This window comes from Myxine glutinosa, chromosome 5 (assembly GCF_964187855.1).
Source record: "Myxine glutinosa chromosome 5, kmMyxGlut1.1, whole genome shotgun sequence".
Lineage (NCBI taxonomy): Eukaryota > Metazoa > Chordata > Myxini > Myxiniformes > Myxinidae > Myxine > Myxine glutinosa.
In genome coordinates this window covers 176,778,834-176,796,054 of record NC_136265.1, presented here as the reverse complement: position 1 = coordinate 176,796,054, position 17,221 = coordinate 176,778,834, and positions in this window count along the sequence as shown.

The window sequence follows — 17,221 nt, the reverse complement described above, 5'->3', positions numbered from 1 at the left end:
TTTGTCCTGGGTATTAAGTTAAGACTGTTTTAAGGCTGCACTGTGTCCACTTTTTCTCTGAACCATTGTGAATAGTGTAAATAAATCTTGTTATTCCTTTCTTCCCAATTCGACTGCTTTTGTGATTTATCCATTGACTAAGTGTGGTACGAATAAGATCGCTAGAACCGGGTTCACCATATAAACGGCACGGGATCGCGTGTACGCACCGCTCGGCGTCTCAACACACGTGGTTCATGCGGGGGCTTATTTCCTCGTTTCAGGGCAGCTGCGAGTAATTAGGTAATAGCGATTTCTAGTCCTGAATACCCTATTTCGCGCTGTCCGGGAAGGACGTCATAGGTCCCGGGTCCCGTCGGCCAGTCAAAGACAAGGGGACCAATCCCCCCTTGGTAAGGGGAGAAGGCAGGGCGGCGAGATCCACAAACAATATATATATAAGTATCATACTAATATATATATATATATATATATATATATATATATATATATATTTACATATATTGAATTTTAAAGCAAAAACACTTGAAGCAAAATTTTTAAAGCAAAAGCACGGCACGGATCGCGTGTACGCACTGCTCGGCATCTCAACACGCGTGGTTCGTGCGGGACTTATTTCCTCGTTTCAGGGCAGCGCGAGTAATTAGGTAATAGCGATTCTAGTCCTAATACCCTATTTCGCGCTGTCCGGGAAGGACGTCATAGGTCCCGGGTCCCGTCGGCCAGTCAAAGACAAGGGGACCAATCCCCCTTGGTAAGGGGAGAAGGCAGGCGGCGAGATCCACAACAATATATATATATATATTTACATATATTGAATTTTAAAGCAAAAACACTTGAAGCAAAATTTTTAAAGCAAAAGCACTTAGGTGGAATTTGTTTCGAAAGCTACTAACCTATTGTCCAATGTATATTCCAAGTTTCAGCTAGTTTCAATGTATAGCCCTTGAGATATGAGCGCCAACACATTTTGGGTGGATGGACTGATGGATGGACGGACACCAACGTGATTTCGAGGATTTTCTAAATAAAACTCAATAATGTGAAAACAGGCGTTGCTGAAATTTGGAACATATTACCTCAACGTACAAAGTGTTACATATTTAGGGGAATGTATGTGAATTACTATTCAGGTCTGTGCTTATCAATGTGTAGTCGATTAAGGGTTGTTGTGGTTGGAGGGTCAGGAGCCCTTCTGGAAAAAGAGACCGGAAACGGAAGAAGAAAGACACGAGGTCGGAAGAAGCGACGAAGATTCTTCTTCCTCGCCCCGCTCCGACGAGAGGTGGGATCGACATTGAGCCGTGTGGAAAAGCGGCGTTCCCAAGCCGTCTGGCGAGAGGAGTTACCGGGACGGGTACCTGCCCGGTGGAGACGTCAAGCTGCCGTGGGGGCCGTGCACCGACCCAGCGTCTGGCACCGTTCGCGGCACCGTCTACAAAGACGCGTACGGGTCGCACGTTGGGGCCTAACACGCGTTGCAAGCGGCGTGTGGAATTTGCCTGCTGTACAGTACCCGCTTCGCGTGGCCAAGAGGGGGCTGCAACCTTGGTTCCCGGTACGATACATGCCCGGTGGGAAAACGTCCACCCGGGGTTCGTTCAACCGCCCGAGTGCGGCGAAGCCGACCATCATCTTGGTCAGGAGGGGCCCAGAGACATTGTGAGGGACAGAGACCAAAGGGGGTCGTGAGTACAAAAGGGGACACACGTATGTAAGATGGCCATCTTAATCATCTAGGGGATTGATTGTTGAGTGTGAATTGTGGAGGGTGGATTGCTCGGGGAATATATCCTTGATTGTATCATTGACATTGTATGGTATCATTACCATTGAAATATATCATTGAAAATCAGTTTTCTCTTGGGTGGAATTCCTAGGGATTGCGTTGCGAAAGCGCATATATAATACCACTGTCTGGCGAAGTTCCTCTCACGGTCCGGGGGTCACCGAGACCAGGTAGTCACCGAGGGGACCACGTAACAGAATTGGGGGCTCGTCCGGGATCTAAAATTGTATAAAATAATATTTTTATTAATTAAAATTTATTAATTAAGTATTAATTGGTAAATTTTTGGGGAAAGTGGGGTAAAGTCTTGGGTGAAGGTTAACAGGTGTTAACGATAGGCACCATGGCGTTTGTGGCACAGAACTTTGCGGTAACCCCGAGTGAGGCACAGTTCCGAGCGTTACTAAAGTCGGACCTCTTGAAATTGGCCAAACATTTTAACTTGGAGGTCCGAACTAATTTGAGGAAGGCAGAGTTGCAGACCATGGTGATACAGTCTATGGTGGGATTAGGAACATGGGACGAGTTAGCCTGGCAGTGGCTACCCGAAGAACCAGAAGACGTTGAGCTCCGGAAACTGGAGTTACAATTACGGAGCCAGGAACGGATCAAAGAAGAAGAAAGGAAAGCAGAAAAGGAAAGAGCAGAAGAAGAAAGGAAAGCAGAAAAGGAAAGAGCAGAAGAAGAAAGGAAAGCAGAAAAGGAAAGAGCAGAAGAAGAAAGGAAAGCAGAAGAGAGGAGAGAAGAGAAACAAGCAGAGGAAAGGAGAGTGGAACGAGAACTCCAGGAAAGGTTAGCAGAAGAAGAAAGGAAAGCAGAAAAGGAAAGAGCAGAAGAAGAAAGGAGAGTGGAACGAGAACTCCAGGAAAGGTTAGAAAGGATGAAAACAGAGGAAAGGAAAGCAGAAGCAGAGGAGAGGAGTGCTGCAAGGGAACTCGAAGCAGAGGAGAGAAAAGCGGAAAGGGAATTGAAGGAACGTGACATGACGCATCAGCAAGAAATTAAATTCAAGGAGCTGGAGTTAATGAGAGAACGGGGAGAGGTACCACCCTTGCTGACGGGGTCGACACCTAACCAGAAAACCTGGGATGTGGGCAGACATGTGAGGCTGGTTCCACCGCTCAGTGAAAAGGAAGTCGCGAAATTTTTTCCACACTTTGAGAAAGTGGCTCGACAATTAAACTGGCCGGAGGAGGCCTGGACCATACTAGTGCAAAGTGTGCTGGTGGGAAAAGCTCAAGAGATTTATTCGGCGCTACCAATGGACCAATGTGCAGATTATGAGGTACTGAAGAAGCACATCCTCAAAGCCTATGAGTTGGTTCCGGAAGCTTACAGGCAAAAATTCAGGAATGCCAGGAAGAGGGAGAGTGAGACCCATGTGGAGTTTGCCAGAGTGAAAGAAAACATGTTTGATCGGTGGTGTGAGTCAAAAGGAGTCGGGAAAGACTTCGAAACATTGCGTGACTTGATCCTGGTGGAGGAATTTCAGCAGTGTGTCCACGAGGACATCAAAGTGTACCTGCAGGAAAAGAAAGTACCAAAGTTGTGGGACGCAGCCACCATGGCAGATGATTATGCCTTAACCCACCGAATAGGGGTCCACAAACCTAACTCCTCGCCTAGACTTCAGCAGGGGAGTTATGGAACACCCGGTGCGGAGAACGACCTTACATGGCGGCGGCCTCGAGATGATTATGGGGACAACTATGATACCCCAACTGTTAGAAATCAGAGGGCTACGGGCCCAAGACAAACTTATTTTTCGGGGGGCTCAAGGCCGACCCCGAGGTTCTCCCCCGGGCCTACTTGTGCTTTTTGCCATAAAACTGGACACTTGATGTCCCAATGTTACCTCCGGAAAAGGGAGAACCCGGAACGGAATCAGTCTAGTGCGACTCCGAATGCACTGGCAAGTGTGAGAAATCATTCTTGGAGAGCAGAGCTAGGGGAAGATTCCCCTGTCAAAGGTACGGCGTCCCGGGAGAACCTTGTTCAGGAGGGCTACAAACATTTCATTTCAGAGGGGTTCGTGTCGCTGGATGGCGACCCGAGTAACCAGAAGCCAGTTAGGGTATTGAGGGACACAGGAGCCCACCAATCGTTTATGCTGGAGGGCATTTTGCCATTGTCGGAGAAGACGGCAACTGGGGTTAGTGTGCTTTTACAGGGGGTCGGGGGCTATGTTAAAGCTCCGCTTCATGTCATCCAGTTGAGTTCTGAGTTGGTATCAGGGCCGGTCACCGTAGGCTTACAAGCCACCCTTCCTGTGGAGGGAATCTCTTTTATTATCGGGAATGATTTGGCCGGGGGGCGAGTTTCGGGTAATCCAATAATGGTGGACAAGCCCAGTAAGAAAAATAACACCACTCGGTTAGAGATGGAGATTCCGGGTATCTTTCCATCCTGTGCAGTGACTCGGGCTATGGGTAGAAAGCACGCGGAAGAGAAGGAGGAAGAAAGAGAGGGGGAGTTGGAACCCTTAGAGGTACGGGAAGACAACTCGGAAAAGGGAAATAACCAGGGGAGGGATTCCCAGGAATTTCGAGAAATGGTAGCGTCTGGAACGAAAGGGGACGTGGAGTGCCCGTCGGAGACCGCGGGGAACGAAGTGGAGCAAACCGCGCTGGTCCGAAGGAGACTAGTGGAAGAGCAACACGAAGACTCGGAGATCCAGAGGTTAATTGAGAAAGCCGTTACGGAAGAAGAGGCTACGAAGATACCTGTGGGGTATTTCATGAAGGGGGAAACCCTAATGAGGAAATGGAGGCCACCGGAGGTGCCCGCAGACGATGAGTGGAAAGTTCACTATCAGATTGTGGTGCCACCGCTGTACCGGAAGGAGATATTGAGTTTGGCACATGAGACCCCTTGGGCCGGGCACCTGGGAGTGAACAAGACCTGTGACAGGATATTGGTACATTTTTTCTGGCCGGGATTGCGACGGGATGTGGCGGAGTTCTGCAAGTCCTGTCATTCTTGTCAGCTGGTGGGAAAGCCGAATCAAAAAATCCCACCCGCCCCGTTAAAGCCAATTCCAGCTTTTGAAGAGCCATTCAGCCGAGTCATTGTGGACTGTGTGGGCCCTTTACCCAAAACCAAAGCTGGACATCAATACTTACTGACCATCATGTGCGCATCCACCAGGTTCCCCGAGGCAGTGCCTCTGAGGAAAATAACGGCGGCAGTTATTGCAAAGGCCTTGATTAAATTTTTCACTTTGGTTGGTCTACCTAAGGTCATCCAATCTGATCAGGGTTCCAATTTCATGTCCACGCTTTTCCAGCAAGTGGTACACCTGTTGGGGGTGGAACAAGTAAGATCCAGCGCATACCATCCCGAGAGCCAAGGGGCCCTGGAAAGGTTTCACCAGACTTTAAAGAATATGATTCGAACGTATTGTTTTGAATGTGCCAAGGATTGGGATGAAGGGATACCCCTATTGTTGTTTGCGGCGAGGGAGTCCGTGCAGGATTCCTTGGGATTCAGTCCGTTTGAACTGGTGTTTGGACACGCAGTGCGGGGACCGTTGAAATTGGTGAAAGAACAGTGGTTACTACAGGAGTCCCGGACACCGATGGTGGAGTATGTGTCCACAGTGAAACACCGATTGGCCAAGGCGTGTGATGTGGCACGACGGAACTTGAGAATGGCCCAGGGGAAAATGAAGGAGAGACATGACAAGACCTCGCAGATAAGGAATTTCAGTCCTCAGGACCGGGTGTTAGTATTGCTGCCCGTTCCAGGTCAGCCCCTCCAGGCTAGATATTTCGGTCCTTATGCAGTGGAGGAGAGGGTGAATGAGACAGACTACGTGGTGACCACTCCCGACCGACGGAAAAAGCGACAGTTGTGTCATGTCAACCGACTGAAGAAATATCATGAGAGGGAACCGGTGGAAGACGTAGTTCCTGTCTCACCTGTCGTACCGGTGAAAATGGACGGAAACGCCGGTGTGAAGTTTGATAACTTGGATGACCAGGCCTGCCCCAAATTGACGAACACCGAAGTGTTGAGTCATTTGGATGAGAAGTTAGGTCATTTAACAAGGGAACAGCAAGGACAACTGTCCAGCCTAATGTTCGAATTTAAACATTTGTTCACAGATGTACCTGGTCGTACGGACTTAGTATATCATGATATCGAGGTGGGGGAGGCCACTCCAGTGAAACAACACCCCTATCGGATGAACCCGGTGAAGATTGAGTATCTTCGGAAGGAGATGCAATATATGTTGGACAATGACATCATCGAACCAAGCAACAGTGAATGGAGCTCCCCATGTGTGTTGGTTCCGAAACCCGATGGCAGCTTCCGGTGTTGTACAGATTTAAAACGGGTGAATGCAGTGACCAAGACCGACTCCTATCCGCTCCCGAGGATTGACGACTGTATTGATCGAATAGGCCCAGCTAAATTTGTTACCAAATTTGACTTGCTGAAAGGGTATTGGCAGATCCCTCTTACCGATAGAGCCAAAGAAATCTCAGCTTTGGTCACTCCGAATGGGTTATATCAGTACAAGGTCCTCCCTTTTGGGTTGAAGAACGGGCCGGCTACATTTCAACGACTGATTAATAGGCTCATTGCAGACCTGGAGGGGGTGGAGGCATATCTGGATGATGTAATCATCCACACCATGACCATGGAAGACCACATTAAGCAAATCCATGCATTTTTTCAGACGATGTCCGAGGCAGGTCTGACCATCAACTTAGCCAAGAGTGAGTTTGTAAGAGCACAGGTAGTGTTCCTCGGCCATGTAGTAGGGCAGGGTCAGGTACAACCAGTGACCGCCAAGGTAGAAGCTATCGATCGCTTCCAAGTCCCAAAGGGGAAGAAAGAGCTGATGAGATTCTTAGGTATGGCGGGGTGGTACCGGCGGTTCTGTAAGAATTTTTCGGATGTGGTAGCCCCTTTAACGAGTTTGTTGAGAAAGGAGACCCCATTCGTTTGGGATGGCAAATGTCAGGCGGCCTTTGCCCATGTCAAAGCGATACTAATGAGCTCTCCGGTCCTAACCGCTCCGGACTTTCAAGCACCTTTCAAGTTGGCCGTAGATGCAAGCGATGTGGGGGCTGGAGCGGTCTTGTTACAGGAAGATGAGGATGGGGTGGACCACCCCGTGTGCTACTACTCCAAAAAGTTCAATAAACATCAGGCAAATTATGCCACCGTGGAGAAAGAGACCCTGGCTCTCCTGCTAGGGCTTCAACATTATGAGGTGTATTTAGGAATCACGTCCTTTCCCATAAAGGTCTTTACGGATCACAACCCCTTAACCTTCATTCAAAGAATGAAAAATAAAAATCAGAGGTTGATGAGATGGAGTTTGGCTTTGCAGGGGTTCAACTTGGAAATTGAACATGTATGGGGCCGGGACAATGTCGTGGCGGACGCTTTGTCCAGAGTGAGTTAATCTGGGGGGGTTGTGGTGAAATTTTGTTGCTTTATTTTTAAGTGATAACTGTGCCCGGGGGGAACTGATAATGTGGGGGGGGGGGGGGGGTTGAGTTATCTGGTTTGTTTATCCAAGTTGGCCGGCAAAGAAAGTTTTCGCTGGGTTCAAACTTTCTTTCTTGAAGGGGGGGAATGTATGTGAATTACTATTCAGGTCTGTGCTTATCAATGTGTAGTCGATTAAGGGTTGTTGTGGTTGGAGGGTCAGGAGCCCTTCTGGAAAAAGAGACCGGAAACGGAAGAAGAAAGACACGAGGTCGGAAGAAGCGACGAAGATTCTTCTTCCTCGCCCCGCTCCGACGAGAGGTGGGATCGACATTGAGCCGTGTGGAAAAGCGGCGTTCCCAAGCCGTCTGGCGAGAGGAGTTACCGGGACGGGTACCTGCCCGGTGGAGACGTCAAGCTGCCGTGGGGGCCGTGCACCGACCCAGCGTCTGGCACCGTTCGCGGCACCGTCTACAAAGACGCGTACGGGTCGCACGTTGGGGCCTAACACGCGTTGCAAGCGGCGTGTGGAATTTGCCTGCTGTACAGTACCCGCTTCACGTGGCCAAGAGGGGGCTGCAACCTTGGTTCCCGGTACGATACATGCCCGGTGGGAAAACGTCCACCCGGGGTTCGTTCAACCGCCCGAGTGCGGCGAAGCCGACCATCATCTTGGTCAGGAGGGGCCCAGAGACATTGTGAGGGACAGAGACCAAAGGGGGTCGTGAGTACAAAAGGGGACACACGTATGTAAGATGGCCATCTTAATCATCTAGGGGATTGATTGTTGAGTGTGAATTGTGGAGGGTGGATTGCTCGGGGAATATATCCTTGATTGTATCATTGACATTGTATGGTATCATTACCATTGAAATATATCATTGAAAATCAGTTTTCTCTTGGGTGGAATTCCTAGGGATTGCGTTGCGAAAGCGCATATATAATACCACTGTCTGGCGAAGTTCCTCTCACGGTCCGGGGGTCACCGAGACCAGGTAGTCACCGAGGGGACCACGTAACAAAAGCATTTACTTCTGAAATGTGCAGCCGATTTAGTCCAGTGGAAGCTGAGAAACGTATTTTCAGTCCCCTGCATTTTTTTTCAGTTATTTTCATTAAAGCTGCATAAAGAGAAACGATCCCTCATATAAAGGGAGGGGAACTTTGCTCTTTACTTGATTTATTGAACACAATAAACCCCGTGATCATAACAATGGCCCACAGAAGCTGTACCAGGGATCTTGCTCATATTATGCGACTGGTGGCTGGGACAGATTGCGATATTGAATAGCTCTCAGGGCTGGCATGATGACCTATGTCCTAAAGGTAGACACATTCACCTCCAAGCTGTCTACCCTTATTCAAATCCTGACCCAGCTATAAACTGTCATCCTGGTGTTTCACATCCAGTGGTTCATCAATGTGTGTGCCGTCCCTCGGATGGACGTTAAACTGGCGCCCCGTCTGCTAGCGTTGAAGACCTCAGGTGTTTTTTTTGAATAAACATCTTGGAAGGAAGATTTTAATGTTTTTGGGTGTTCCTTCAGCTCGATTGGCCCCCCTTCCCCCTCCACAAAAACAGCGATTTGATTACCCACGTGACCCTCGACGTCATCTCGAGGATTGTTTTGCCGCGGGTCGTTTTTATAATGAGTTTGACTCTCGGAAAAATCTTCTCAAATTCACTTTTTGACGAGTCCTTAACGAGTTGTGCTGTGGTGCTGCGCACACACGACTCGATTGCCATATAGGTAGGCCACAACGCATTGATACAACAAGAGTCTTTATTCAGAGCTCGCACTTCAGCATTGGACGGGCTCGAACTTGGAGCCCGAAATAAGTCCCGAGGCCACGCCTTGCCCCCGGGCGTGGCTGATCGGTCGAAAGGCGGGGCATGCATTTCAGTTCCCCGCCTGGACGCTCGCGCCACCCACTGGTGCGTGGAATTATTGTCACTTGTGACCGCCACACGCGCCCCCCCAGAATTCCCGCGCACCTGAAGGGTGAGCTTGTGGGGAAGCCGGATGACCCGGCCGAAATGGCCCCTGGCGATGCGTGCAGGGCTGGGGGGTAGCGGGGCTGGGGGGTGCCGGGGGTCTGACCGCCGGGGGGCGGCCTCGACGCGGAGGCAGAGCTGCTTGCGGGGGGTGGTCCAGATCGAGGTGGGCCGGCTTGAGGCGGTCCACTGAGATACGATCCGGGGCACCGCCGATGTCGACGGTGAAATATTTGTCCCCGGTCTCCAGCACGTGGAAGGGCCCGTCGTACGGGGGCTGTAGCGGTGCCCGGTGGGCGTCGTGCCGGACGAAGACGTACTCCGCCGTGCGAAGCTCCGGGGCGACGTGGAAGGACGGGCAACCGTGGTGTGCTGTCGGCACCAGGGAGAACCTCCGGGCGGTCTCCTGCAGGGTGGAGCGCTGTTGCGCCGCGGACCAAGGAGCCGTGGAGTCGGGGATAAATTCGCCCGGTACCCGCAGTGGTTGCCCGAAGACCAGCTCCGCCGAGGACGTGCGTAGGTCGTCCTTGGGCGCCGTCCTGAGGCCCAGCAGGACCCAGGGGAGCCCGTCGGCCCAGCTACCGTCGTGGAGGCTGGCCCGGAGCGCGGCCTTCATCGAGCGATGAAAGCGCTCGCACAGGCCATTGGCCTGGGGTGGTAGGCCGTGGTGCGGTGCAGTTTGACGCCGAGCCCTTGCGCCACCGCGCCCCAGAGCTCCGAGGTGAACTGGGGGCCGCGGTCGGACGAGATGTCCGAGGGGGCACCGAACCGGGCAACCCAAGTGGCGATGAAGGCTTGCGCCACATCAGCCGCAGACGTCGCCGCCAATGGCACGGCCTCCAGCCACCATGTGGTGTGGTCCACCATGGTGAGGAGGTGGGTGAACCCCCGCGAGGGGGGCAGAGGTCCCACCAAGTCGACGGGGACATGGTCGAACCGACGCTCGGGCACCGTAAACGGGGCCAACGGGGCCTGGGTGTGGCGGTGGACCTTTGCGCGCTGGCACGCGAGGCACGTTCTGGCCCAGTCGTGGACGTCCTTCCTGAGGCCATGCCAGACGAACTTCGCCGCGACGAGCTTCTGGGAGGCCTTCGTGCCCGGGTGGGACAGGCCGTGGATGGCGTCGAAAACCGGGCGGGGCCAGCCAGCGGGCACGATGGGGCGAGGCCGGCCGAGGGAGACGACGCAAAGGAGGGCCGCGCCCGCGACGTCGAACGGCACCTCGGTGACGCGGAGGCCCGTGACAGCGGTCCGCAAGGCCTCTGCTATCCGGGCAAGGGTCGGCGGTCTGGTCCTCCGCCATCCGGGCATAGTCGATCCCGAGGTGGACCGCGTGCGCGACGGACCGGGAAAGGCAATCCGCCACCGGGTTGTCTTTACCCGCGACGTGACGGATGTCCGTCGTGTACTCGGACACGGCAGAGAGGTGACACTGCTGCCGTGCCGACCATGGCTCGGCGACCTTGGCCATTGCGAACACAAGGGGCTTGTGGTCGACGAAAGCCGTGAACGGGCGGCCCTCGAGCAGATGGCGGAAGTGTCAGACCGCCAGGTGGAGCCCGAGCAGCTCGCGGTCGAAGGTGCTATAGCGGCGTTCGTGCGGGCGAAGCTGCCGGCTAAAAAACGCCAGCGGCTGCCAAGCACCACGCACCCACTGCTCGTGCACTGCACCCACCGCGTAGTCCGACGCGTCGGTGGTGAGGGCGATCGGTGCATCAGGCGCCGGGTGCGCCAGCATGGTGGTGTTGGCCAGGGCCAACTTTGCGCCCGCAAACACCGCGGCCATCGGCTCCAACCAGGCGATGTCACCCTTGCCCGGCTTGCGCCGGAGGGCCTCGTGCAGGGGGCGGAAGAGCTGGGCGACGTGGGGCACTAAGCGGTGGTAAAAATTTACCATGCCCAGGAACTCCTGGAGCTCCTTGATCGTGCGGGGGCGCGGGAAATCCCTGACCGCCTCCACCTTGGCCGGTAAAGGGACGGCCCCGTGCCTGGTGATGCAGTGCCCCAAGAAGTCGATGGCGGCGATGCCGAAACGGCACTTTGCGGGGTTGATGATCAGGCCATGCTGGCCCAGGCATTCGAAAAGCGTGCGGAGGTGGAGCAGGTGCTCCTCCCGGGACGCGCTCGCGACTAGGATGTCGTCCAGGTAGACATAGATGAAAGGTAAGTCATGCAAGACGCTGTCCATGAGCCGTTGGAACGCCTGGGCCGCATTCTTCAACCCAAAAGGCATTCACAGGAACTCAAAGAGGCCGAAAGGGGTGAAGATGGCCGTCTTTGGGACATCGTCCGGTTGGACGGGGACCTGGTGGTAGCCCCGGATGAGGTCCACCTTGGAGAACACGGTCGTGTTTGCCAACCGGGTGGAAAAGTCCTGGATATGCGGAACCGGGTAGCGGTCGGGGGTGGTGGCATCATTGAGCCGGCGGTAGTCACCGCACGGCCGCCATCCTCCGCCGGGCTTCGGCACAATGTGCAGAGGAGAAGCCCAAGCGCTGTTGGAGCGCCGTACGATCCCCAGCCGTTCCAGCGTGGCGAACTCCGCTTTCGCCACGGCGAGCTTTGTGGGGTCGAGTCGGCGTGCCCGGGCGTAGACCGGCGGCCCGACCATGGGGATATGGTGCTCCACCCCGTGTTTGACGGCCGCCGCTGAGAAGGTGGGCCGTGTGAGGGCTGGGAAACTGGCGAGGAGGCGGGTAAACTCGTCCGCTGCCCGAAGCGTGCAGACTAACCTCGCCGGGAGGGAACCTTTCAGCAAGCCACTTGGCAAGCCGCTCGGTGAGCCGTTCAGCGAGCTGCTCAACAAGCCGCTCAGCGAACAAGCGAGCGAGCTGAAGGTTTCGGCCTGGACGAGATGTCTGCGCTTAACGTCGACCAACAACCCATGCGCACATAGGAAGTCCGCGCCGAGCAGCGCCATTGGCACGCTGGCGGTAACGAACGACCATTGAAAGCGCTGCCCTCCAAACCGCAGTGAGAGGCAACGCTTCCCGAATGTGCGGATGGGTGTACTGTTGGCGGCAAGCAAAGCGGGGCCCCGGCCCGCGGCTTGCTTGTCGGACGTGGAGGCAGGGAGGACGCTTACCTGCGCTCCTGTGTCGCAAAGAAAACGGCGCCCGGACAAGATGTCCATGATGAACAGGAGGCTGCCGGAATGGCCGACGCTCAGGGCCGCCAGTGAGCGCCGGCCCGGTCGTTTCCCGACCCGTCAAAAGAACACGGCGGGCGGCACGTTTTCGCCTTGCGGCCGAAACTGGCATGGTAGTAGCACCAGGTTTGCGGTGGTGGTGGCGGCGGCGGTAGTGGGCGGGGCGCAGCAGCGGCCACGAGGGAAGCCGGGGGCGCTGTAGCCTCTGCACCGGGATCCACTACGGCAGCACCGTAAACCGACCGCGTGTCGCAGGCCGCGAAAAACTTGTCGGCCTCTCCGGCCAGGGTGCGGGGTTCCGTGATGTTGGAAGCGGCCAGCTTGAGGCGCACCTGTATCAGTAACTGGCGGAGGAAAAGTGCGCGGAACAAGAAATCCGGGCGCTGGTCTCCAAGCAGCGACAGCATGAAATCCATCCGGATGGATGGTCATGTGTCGCCGAGGGCGGGAAGGTCCAGGAGGCGGTCGGCACGTTCGATCTCTGTGAGCCCGAACGTGGCGAGGAGGACGTTTGAGCGCCTCGTACTTGTGGTCGCCCGACGGGTGCCGAAGGATGGACACGACTCGGGCGGCAGTGCCGGGCCCGAGAGCGGCGACCACGTGGTAGTACCGGGTCTCGTCCGCCGTGATGCCCCGGAGTTGAAATTGAGCTTCGGCCTGCACAAACCAAACGTCGGCTTGCGCTTCCCAAAACTCCGGGAGTTTGATTGCGACGGCGTTGGTAGCCATGGCGCGTTCGGGGGTCAGCAACGGCTGAACCAATCGGGGTCACCAGTGTGGTGTTGCGCACACATGACTCGATTGCCAGAGAGGTAGGCCACAACGCGTTGATACAACAAGAGTCTTTATTCAGAGCTCGCACTTCAGCACTGGGCGGGCTCGAGCTTAGAGCCCGCATATAAGTCCCGAGGCCACGCCTTGCCCCCGGGCGTGGCCGATCGGTCGAAAGGCGGGGCATGCATTTCAGTTCCCCTTCCCTGCCTGGACGCTCGCGCCACCCACTGGTGCGCGCGCGGAATTATTGTCCCTGTGCCCGCCACAGTGCAACCATTATCCATCGCGTCCTGAGACAACTTTGCCTTTAATTACGTCACACGAATGACGTCATGACCATCGTTGGTACACGACGGGTTTTGCTCTCTCAACTGCAACGCCTCAATAAATTATTCAACTGCAACACGCTCATTCAGTTCCATGTTTTTTTACTCAATTTTTGGTGTTTCATACTTTCATTTAACCGTGAATGTGACGGCCTTGCGGAAAAGTTGGTGTTTAACATGGTTCAACATGCCGCTCCGACTGCGGTTCGAATATCCTACGTTTAAAATTAAAGCGAGTTGTGTTAATGATGAAAACGCCCGGCGAAAACCGACTGTCTTTCCTCGGAAAACATGAGTGAACCTGCCGAGACACAAATCTGAAATTCAACTCGCTAAAAGTGCGCACTTCCCCCCCCTCATAAAAAGGTTTCTTTTGCACCTGAACACCGACACCGAGTACGTTAACGTTATCATTACTCACCTCGTTTTCTCGGTGGTGCAATTATTATCAATTAATTGAAACAAAGTTGTCTTTTCTGAGAGAAGCACGAACTTAATTTTAAAAACGTAATTTATGTTATAACTGCTACTGGGATTCTGCGGCTAACTACTCTATCAGGGTTCACAAAACGGACAGCATTTTGAAGGTAGTGAAATAACGGATACGGTTTGGACTTGAGACCAATTCTGGTGGAAAACGATTCAAAATAAAATAGAAAGAGCAAATGACACGGACTTATTAAAATCAAAGGATAAATCTGAGGTATTTTGGAGATAAATCTTCCATTAACGGTAGACGTCCAATAGAATCTCGACTCTCGTGCAACTACCGGGGATGCGTCTTCGCGGTAGTTGTACCCCCAATGCAAAGGGTCCAAATCATCCCCTTATCTTCCTGGGTTCGAATCCTGAACCTGCTATAAACTGTCATCCTGGTGTTTCACAGCCAGAGTGGTTCATCAACGTGTGTGCCGTCCGTCAGGTGGACGCTAAACTGGCGTCCCATATACTACCATTAGTAGGTGGACGTTAAAGACCCTAGGTGTTTTTTTGAATAAACATATTGGAAGGAAGATTTTAATGTTTTTGGGTGTTTAGTCAGGTTCACTATGTTTTTTCGTTCAAAATCATGGTAGATTAGCAAACCTATACATTTTTGGAAACGTTATTACATGGAAAATCTGAAAATCAATGTTTACATTTGCCAATTCCGACCAATTCGATTCGACCAATTCGATTTGCCAATCAATTTGACCGACCTTTGCTTGTGTGGAACGGACTGTGAAAACGATGCGGACTATATTGTCGGATACGACACACAGGACAGTGATGACGAACTCGAAATGGCATATTCTGTAATCGTGTATGTTTGATGCCATTGACTGCCCGTGTATATTTTGTCATTGACTGCCTGTGTAGATGTGAAGTTATACTGACTGCATGTGTATATATGATTTTGCTGACTGCCTGTGTATGTTTGGTGATATGAATTATTGTGACACATTTTGATGTTATTAACTGCCTGTACAAAATGATAACATGTATTTGATTATGCTGACGAGCAGGGCTCTTGCTTGAGACGGACGAAGTGACGGGCAAGACACAAACTCGTCCGAGAAGATGTTTATTGTAAAAACCAACTCGGGAACTCTGAAAAGCCCGTTTATCGGGCTGCATATATATCACAACCAGAAAGCACAACCGAAACCGAAAGCCTCGCCTCTCAGGCGAGGCGCGCTTTGGTGGTCACGTGACCGACAGGTGCAAAGGATTATAACCGCACGCGCGCGCGGCACGCTTTGGTGGTCACGTGACCGGCCACCCCGGCGCCGTGGTTTGCCTGCCGGTTACGTCACCGGCTGGAGCAAGGAGATTCTGTTGCTGGTCTCGCTTGGGGGACCCATGGGTCGCTACAATGCAACTTATCGCGAATATAAAGACAGTATTTTGCAATTCAAAACCTTTGATTCGTGTCTTACCATTCCCCATAGCACTAATTTGATACTTTCATTGGATTCCTTGTCCCTGAAAATATAGGTTTAGTATATTTTAAAAGTTTTTAGGGTAATTAGAGGCAGAAATAGAACAAAATATATATTTTACAGTGGCCATTTTGAAAATCCAAAATGGCCGCCATACAGGTATCTCTCCAAATGTAAACATTGATTTTTAGTTTCCTTATGCTATAACCTTTCCAAAAATGTATAGGTTTGCTAATCTACCATGATTTTGAACGAAATATAATTTATTGACAGTGAACCTGACTAGTTCCTTCAGCTCGATTGGCCCCCCTTCCCCACCCCCCTCCAAAAACAGCGATTTTATTACCCACGTGACGCCTACGTCATCTCGTGGATTGTTTTGCCGCGGGTCGTTTTTATAATGAGTTTGACCCCTCGGAAAAATCTTCGTCAACTTTACTTTCTGATGAGCCCTTAACGAGTTGTGCAACCATTTATCCATCGTGTGCTGAGACAACTTTGCCTTTAAATACGTCACGCGAATGACGTCATGACCATCGTGATTCGTGGCGGCGGTGTCCGACGGGTTTGCTGTCTCAACTGCAACGCCTCAAAAATTCTTCATCTGCAACTCTTATTCAGTCCTTGTTTTTTGTACTCATTTTTTGGTGCTTCGTTAAACCGTGAATGTGACGGCCTTGCGGTAAACCTGGGGTTTAACATGGATCACATGCCGCTCCGATTGCGGTTCGAATCCCATGTTTAAAGCGAGTTGTGTTAATGATGATGTAAATGCCATGCTAATACCGACTTTCTTCGGAAAGCATGAGTTAAATTAACTTCAAACACAAATCTGAAATTCAACTCGCTAAATGTGCGCACTTCCCCCCCCCCCCTCAAAACAAGGTTTATTTTTATTTTGAGCTCAAACACCGAGTACGTTGTCATTACTCACCCTCGTCATCTCGGTGGTGCAATTATTATTATCATTATTTAATTGCAAACAAAGTTGTCTTTTCTGAGAGAAGCACAAAGTTAATTTAAAAAACGTAATTTATCTTATAACCTGCTGGGATTCTGGGATTCTGCGGCTAACTACTCTATCGGGGTTCACAAACCGGATAGAATTTTGACTGTAGTGAAATTACGGATACGGTTTAGCTTTAGACTTTAGACCAATTCTGGTGGAAAAATGATTCAAAATGCAATAGAAAGAGCAAATGAGACGGACTCATTGAAATCAAAGGATAAATCTTATTTTGGAGATAAATCTTCGATAAACGGTAGACGTCCAACAGAATCTCGTGCAACTACCGGGGATGCGTCTTTGCGGTAGTTGTACCCCCAATGCAAAGGGACCAAATCATCCCCTTGTCTTTCCTGGGTTCGAATCCCGACCCAGCTATAAACTGTCATCCTTGTGTTCAGCATGTATGACGAGGTATCAAAGAGTGCGTCACACATGTATGACGAGGTATCAAAGAGTGCGTCGTCCCTCGGATGGATCGCCTTGCTCGAGGATATGTCATGTGTCTGCCAACGCTGGTGTTTGTTTATGTCCCCTGAACGTATTACAAATGCCTTCTAACATATTGTCGTATCGGCTCAACAGCACAGCCGCACTCCCACCAAATGATGCAGCTTGCACCACGTGATGCACACGAAATAAAGAATGAATTATTACTCGTAAACGTTCTTTCTCGACGAAGCTCATTTCACTCTTTCTGATCTTCCAGTGACCAATAACAAACTAATCATCAACAAACGTAATGCAAAGCTCAGGTCGTAGCTGGGCGGTGTATGTTTTATCATATTTGTTATACAAAGCCCAGAGAGTAGCTG